Raw genomic sequence first — 7,804 nt, 5'->3', positions numbered from 1 at the left:
TGATACCACAAATTTGGGTATCAATCCGATACCAAGTTGTTACAGGATCATACATTGGTCATATTCAAAGTCCTCATTTGTCCAGGGACATATTTCCTGAGTTTATAAACGTAATACTGGTACTTTTAGAGGCGGTATGGTACCAATTATGATACATTGGTATCGCGGTACTATACTAATACCGGTACACCGTACAACCCTATTTAAAACTGATGGTCAAATGGTCTTATCTAACACCAATGGGTTCAATGTCCAGCGGGAGGGCTAATGAGCTAGCATACAGAGGAAATTATACATTAGGATGTTAGACTTACACATTTGTACAGTTACACAAATCAAACAACAATTTAAGCGGAATTATCTTTTCAATGTTGCCTTTTATTCACAATCCTTATGTGAGATAAGAACAAATATGTATTTCTTTTTTGTAACAAACTGCTAGCAAAAGGTGGCTAACAACGCAGGTAATGGCAATTCAATCTATTCCGCCTATAAAGCCCCCTAAAAAAACCTCCAACAATGTTTTCTAAACATCGTGTAAGTATATATGTAATCTAGTAACAGGCACATTTATAATAGCATGTAATTTTTTTTAAATGTTGCTAATTTTAGGCATTGTCTGAACTTTTTATTTGGGCGCATTGACTTGACTGTGTGGCTTCCCTCCGGGTACTCTGGCTTCCTCCCACCTCCAAAAGCATGCACCTGGGGATAGGTTGATTGGCAACACTAAATTGGCCCTAGTGTGTGAATGTGAGTGTGAAAGTTGTCTGTCTATCTGTGTTGGCCCTGTGATGAGGTGGCGACTTGTCCAGGGTGTACCCCGCCTTCCGCCCGATTGTAGCTGAGATAGGCTCCAGCACCTCCTGCGACCCCGAAGGGATTAAGCGGTAGAAAATGGATGGATGGATGGATGGACTTCACAGAGCACGTCACAACTTTCGCTATTTCCTTCAACAACAACCACTGCTACTAACCATGGCAGACCTCATGAGTGCTAACAATGACTACTTTGGAGAAAATGTTGATCCAGAACCTTATCTTTTTGAGCCTGAATATAAGGAGAATGAGCTACAAGTGTTACAAGTTGGGTGCTAAGCAGAACCTGACCAAATTGAACCCATTTTCTTAAAATTGGCTGCTGATTTTGTTGCTGAGTCTGTCTCGCATATTTTCAAACTAAGTCTGACGACCAGAAGCATTTCAAAAATCTGTAAATCGGCCTTCGTTCTTCCCCTGCTAAAAGTGGGTGAACCCACAAATATAAATCATTACAGACCAATTTGTAAATTATGCATTTTATTGAAATTGTTTGAGAACATCAACAGTAACCAGCTAAATATTTATTTTTTAGCATGAAACACTGTATCTCCGTTTCAATCTGGTTTTAGAAAACAGCACAGTACTATTACCGCTGCACTTAAGGTCCTAAATGGTTTAATCGAGGCTCGCGGACGGCAATAAATATTGTGTTGCTCTTTCTATTGATTTGTCAAACGTTTTTGGCACATTAGACCATAGTCTGTTAATACAAGCCCTTTATTATATTGGACTGTGTAAAAATGCAGCTGCTTGGTTCAGTGTATATTTCCAGCACAACACAATGTGTACAGGATGACATCCTCATTACTGGACATTGCCAAAGGAGTTCCGCAAGGCTCAGTGCTGGGGCCCATTTTATTTTCTATTTACATAAATAATCTTTGTAACAATTTGTCAAATGCAATGTACCATTTTTATACAGATGACACCAATATTTATTGCTGGTCAACCTCCCTCACTCGGGCTTTTGAGATTTTACAAGCTGCTTTTGAGGCTCTCTTATTTGATCTTAAATTGGTTTCAGATACACATAAAAGTAAGCTAATGGTTTTCTCTCATTCAAGGGTGCTACCGGAAAACATTCCAAATATTGTAACATCAAAAGGAAACCCCTATAGGGTAGGTCATAAATTACAAGTACTTGGGTTTTACTCTTGACGAGGAGCTTTCATTTCAAGCCCGTATTAACAACTTGGTCTTTAAGCTTTGGGTAAAGCTTGGGTTCTTTTTAGAAATAAAAACTGCTTCTCTCTTAAGGTCAGAAATAAATTGTTGACGACTTTCCTGCTTAAGGAGATGTGCTTTATTTTAGTGCTTCATTTAAATGCCTCCAGTCTTTGGACACTGTTTTAAACGGGAACATTATCACCAGACCTATGTAAGCGTCAATATATACCTTGATGTTGCAGAAAAAAGACCATATATTTTTTTAACCGATTTCCGAACTCTAAATGGGTGAATTTGGACGAATTATTCGCTCTCGGAGCGATGAGGTCACAACGTGACGTCACATCGGGAAGCAATCCGCCATTTTCTCACTTTTCGTCGGTGTGTTGTCGGAGGAACAGGGACGAATTCAAGTTGCACCAGTGGCCCAAAGATGTGAAAGTGGCAAGAAATTGGACGAAATTTGTTCAAAATACGAGGCTGTGGGGAAAGCCCACGAAATGGTCAGTCGTTTGTTCCACACACTTTACCGACGAAAGCTATGCTACAACAGAGATGGCAAGAATGTGTGGATATCCTGCGACACTCAAAGCAGATGCTGACATCAACTCCAAAACTGGACAGATCAGCTTTCAGGAAAAGAGAGCGGATGAGGGTATGTCTACAGAATATATTAATTGATGAAAACTTTATTCATTACTCGCGGTTTTACGTAAATTATTATACATAAACTGTGTTTACCAATAATTTAGCTTAAAAACAGCAGACAGCCCTGAAATGGGCTGTCTGCACTCTCAAAGTGCATGTTGTTGCCAAATGTATTTCATATACTGTAAACCTAGTTCATAGTTGCTAGTTTCCTTTAATGCCAAACAAACACATACCAATCGTTGGTTAGAAGGCGATCGCCGAATTCGTCCTCGCTTTCTCCCGTGTCGCTGGCTGTCGTGTCGTTTTCGTCGGTTTCGCTTGTATACGGTTCAAACCGATATGGCTCAATAGCTTCAGTTTCTTCTTCAATTTCGTTTTCGCTACCTGCCTCCACACAACCATCCGTTTCAATACATGCGTAATCTGTTGAATTGCTTAAGCCGCTGAAATCCGAGTCTGAATCCGAGCTAATGTCGCTATATCTTGCTGTTCTATCCGCCATGTTTGTTTGTATTAACATCACTGTGTGACGTCACAGGAAAATGGACGGGTGTATATAACGATGGTTAAAATCAGGCACTTTGAAGCTTTTTTTAGGGGTATTGCATGATGGGTAAAGTTTTGAAAAAAACTTCGAAAAATAAAATAAGCCACTGGGAACTGATTTTTAATGGTTTTAACCCTTCTGAAATTGTGATAATGTTCCCCTTTAAATCCAGCACTAAGATTTGTTGCTGGCCTTCGTCGTCTCACCCACCACTGGCAACTGTATGTGAAATCAGACTTACCAGGTTTTGCTGTGGTCGTTTCCCCTAGATGTAGAAGGATGTCAGGAAGTAGCATGCAGGTAAGATGATATTTTATTCTCCAAATGCAAACTCAAATTGACCAGCCTGTGCTGGGAAAGCTCGACGTAGCACAAAAGGAACAGGAGTCAACTTAATAGTGTAGGTATAGCAAACAAACATATCTGTCGTGTGTTGCGAACAAGACTGGCAATGGCTCTCTGATTAGTGACCGGGAGCAGGTGAGCACCTCGACCACTAATCAGAGGCAGGTGACGAAAATCAGCACCCAGGGTGACTAAGAAAACAAACGCGGGTGCTAAAAGAGAAATAAACAACAACTAAGGAAATACCAAACTAAACCTAACATGATTCGGGCAACGGATCATGACATTATCTTTTTTGAGTGCACGCAGATATACACACATTGGCTGACTATCATTTAGAAGACTCTTCTATCAGGACCAGAAATTCAGATTTTCAAGAGCAGACATACATTTCAGCTAGAAGGAACAGTTTAGGCTGAATGCCTCCCTACTTGTGTACTTTGTTACAAAGAAAAAAGAGCTCTTTCGCATTACGTTCTAACAATTCCTATGTTCCTTGTGTATGGACTGAATTTGGGAGCTTTTAGCATTGCTGCCTCTCCGGAATGGAGTACATTACAAAGGAAATGTAAACTCTTTGGACTTCTTCTGTTTGGAGCCTTTTGTTCTATCCTCATGATTAAATATTTTAATCGTTTAACAGCTCTAGTTTTAATACGTGCAAACCGTTAGCAGATCAGGACAATAGATTTAGCTAATATTGTTCCTTTTAGGCTCTGACTATTTGCTAGAAACCATACTAAATGGAAGCTCAGTATGCTTTCGTTCTTGATTGCAAACAAGTTAAACCCCTCTGACCCCGGCTCGCTATCTGCTTCACAGATTGAGATTGCTCACAGAAACACACACATCCTACATGCACCAACTGTTTGCGATCTGAATTTTCATCAGTCAGTCTGTCAGCTTTGCGGTTACTAAGCAACCTCTCATCCTCCAACTGTCCTGTTGACACCATGCCTGGGTAATAGGTCGGACATCTCAAACTCATTTCCAAACGCTGCCTAATGTTCATTAAATGAGCAAGCACATACGATTGCTTGCACTGTGTTGACATTGCGAGGCAGCAGGCCGACAGCGGTTAGCCAGTATGATGAGGGGACGCTTAGGAGAGGAATGGAAGAAGGTGATCTAAAGTGTGGGCTACCAAGTAGAGGAGGAGGAGGTAGCAGCTTGTGTTTAGACTCATGTTGCAGCCGGCGTGTTTAGAAAAAAAAGATGGCTTCACTGCTTTCTGAAGAACTTTTTAGCACGATGACGCCAACAATTCACACCCTGCCCTTTCTCTTGTTCCCCTTAGGCCTCATTAACAAGCCCTTATGGTATCAGTAGTTTGGAGTGCCGTCGGCGTGGCAACAGCACACGAGACTGAAGACCCGAGGGCAGGGGCGTAGCACCAAATTCAGGGCCCCATGCATAAGATTCCTGATGGGCCCCACAGTACCCCCTAAACCAGTGGTCACCAACCTTTTTGAGCCCTAGATCTCTGGTCTCTGCCAAAAACCAGAGCAAGATCTACCCCATTTAAACTATGTTTAAATGTGTGTTTATTATATATATTTTTTATTTATTTCATTTTTATTTTTATTTAAAGACAGTATGTATATATACTGTATATATATATATATATATATATATATATATAATTTTTTTAAGACAATATATATATATACAGTATATATATATATATATATATATATATATATATATATATATATATATATATATATATATATATATATATGTTTTTTAAAGACAAAGCTTTGTGTCGTTATTATTGGCTGATTTCAACATTTTTGCTTTTTCTCATTTTGTTTCTTGCTGTTTTCACAATTTTTGCTGGTTTTTTTTTTTGTAATGTGCCTATAGGGCAAAGACAAACGAGTCACAGACCACAGATGGCCTCTGTGCAGCACTTTGGGCATCCCTGCTGAAGAAGCTAATTGTTAATGGCCACGACAGCCCTGTAGTATATTTGTTCATCCTCTGGTCACATATGGGAGGCCGAGTCATATGGTTGTCTTACGTCAGCGCCAAAGTGGTAAAACCAGATGTTCCTGGCAGGGTTTTCCTCTGTGATAAAACGGCAATAAACAGGAAGCCTTATCATATATTACTGTCTTTGCATATGTCAATGTTTAGTTTTGTATTTACAATAAATCAACACAAAATCTGTACTTTGGAGCAATGTTCATGAAGTCTAGTATTTAGATTGTTAGTTCCCATCACAGGCAAGCAGTCATAGTCATGGACTCATGGTTGAGGGAAGAGTTGTTTGATGTTGGATGGTAAACCCAGGGTGGGAGAGGCAAGGGCAAGGGTGTGTGTTCAGGTGTTAAAATCCTTGCCTGATTGCGGGTCTGTTGGCCCCTCATATGTATAAATAATACATTTAAAAATATATATATTTTCGCGATCCACCGGTTGGGTCCCAAAGATCGACTGATAGATCGCGATTGACGAGTTGGGGGACCACAACTCGTCAATCGCGATCTACCAGTCCTAAACCCTAAACCCTAAACTGAAAAATAAACACATTTTTGCATGAATTTGGTGGAAACCAGCTTTGTACTGTAGAACGCATAAAAACATTGTAATTAGGTTTTCAACTTTTTAAAGGTTAAAAACCTTTAAAAAGTTTTAATTTACATTTAACACACTTCTTTGTGGGTTTAATAATATCAACTGGATATGATTTGGTGTAAAATTTGCATGGCTTTTGCTCCGAAGTCACATTTAGAACCTTGTTCTGAGCAGTGCTGGGCAAGCTACTTGAAAAATGTTGTAAGCTAAGCTACAAGTTACTCTTGATTAAATGTAAGCTACAAGGGAAGCTATCCCCAGAGAGTTGTTACATTAACGGTACATTATTTAAATATTAGGGCTGTCAAAGTTAACGTGATAATAACGCGTTAACTATAAACGGCACTAATTTAACCCATCATAATATTCATATTAAAGTTTTATTAATATTATGATTATTATTAGTGCATCTCCTGGGGTCTCAGCCTCCCCTGTTTATAAAACCGTGTGACACCTGTGGAATATCAAACTACTCGACTGTCTATTCTGTCAGGCATTTCTAATTTGTTTAAAGTAACCTTCTTATTGAACTTTCACAGCAAAATGTATTTTTATTTTATTATAAATTTGGTGCACACCTTATTTACAAAGGCTCACGTTGATAGCATGAGGAGCAGTGGAGGTTAGTCTGTGCAACTGCCATAGGAGGGCGCTGTTTACCTCAGTGGTGCATTATTGGGGTAAAAGGCACAGGGGTTAGTGCATGTGCCTCACAATACGAAGGTCCTGAGTAGTCCTGAGTTCAATCCTGCGCTCGGAATCTTTCTGTGTGGAGTTTGCATGTTCTCCCCCGAGACTGCGTGGGTACTCCGGCTTCCTCCCACCCCCAAAAACATGCACCTGGGGATAGTTTGATTGGCAACACAAAAATTGGCCCTAGTGTGTGAATGTGAGTGTGAATGTTGTCTGTCTATCTGTGTTGGCCCTGCGATAAGGTGGCGACTTGTCCAGGGTGTACCCCGCCTTCCGCCCGAATGCAGCTGAGATAGGCTCCAGCACCCCCTGCGACCCCAAAAGGGACAAGCGGTAGAAAAATGGATGGATGGATATATAAAGGATTATTTGGACCATTATTCTACAATGTAAATAAATAATAGATCCAACACCTTCAAATGGAAACATTACATTATCATATTTAAAGATAGACGGATACATATATTTTCTGTTTTCTTTCATTATTTATCAGAATCAGAATCAGAAAAAAAATTCAGTCTAGGGTCCAGACTGAGGCCAAGAAAAAAACCCCTCATAGCCATAGCACACACAAACATGTGTGTAAGAGGGAAACATCAAAGAACCCAAAGGACATTAAAGACATTAAAAGAGCAGAGCTGATGCAACCAGCTGCCACTCCAGCAGTGCCACTTCTACATACAGTCACAAAAGTAAAACAACAACAACAAAAAACACAACAAAGCAAATCAACAACAACAACAACCAGGCCGAACAAATAGTCAATTTCCACAAAATAAAACAAATTGGTGCATGATTGTCATTTGATAAACTTTTGTTACAAACGGCAAGTCCCTAATTTAAGGTATAATGCATTTATGTCGACACCTTTCAGTAGAAAGATTACATTATTTTATTGCATTAAAAAACTAAATGAAATAAAAAAAACAATATATTGCAGTTTGTATTTGTATGTTTTGTTAATATAATATCTCCAATAAGGAAGTTTTCAGTTTAAGC

Source organism: Nerophis lumbriciformis, linkage group LG05, assembly GCF_033978685.3.
Source record: "Nerophis lumbriciformis linkage group LG05, RoL_Nlum_v2.1, whole genome shotgun sequence".
NCBI classification, from domain to species: Eukaryota; Metazoa; Chordata; class Actinopteri; order Syngnathiformes; family Syngnathidae; genus Nerophis; species Nerophis lumbriciformis.
Note: the sequence above shows the minus strand (reverse complement) of the source record.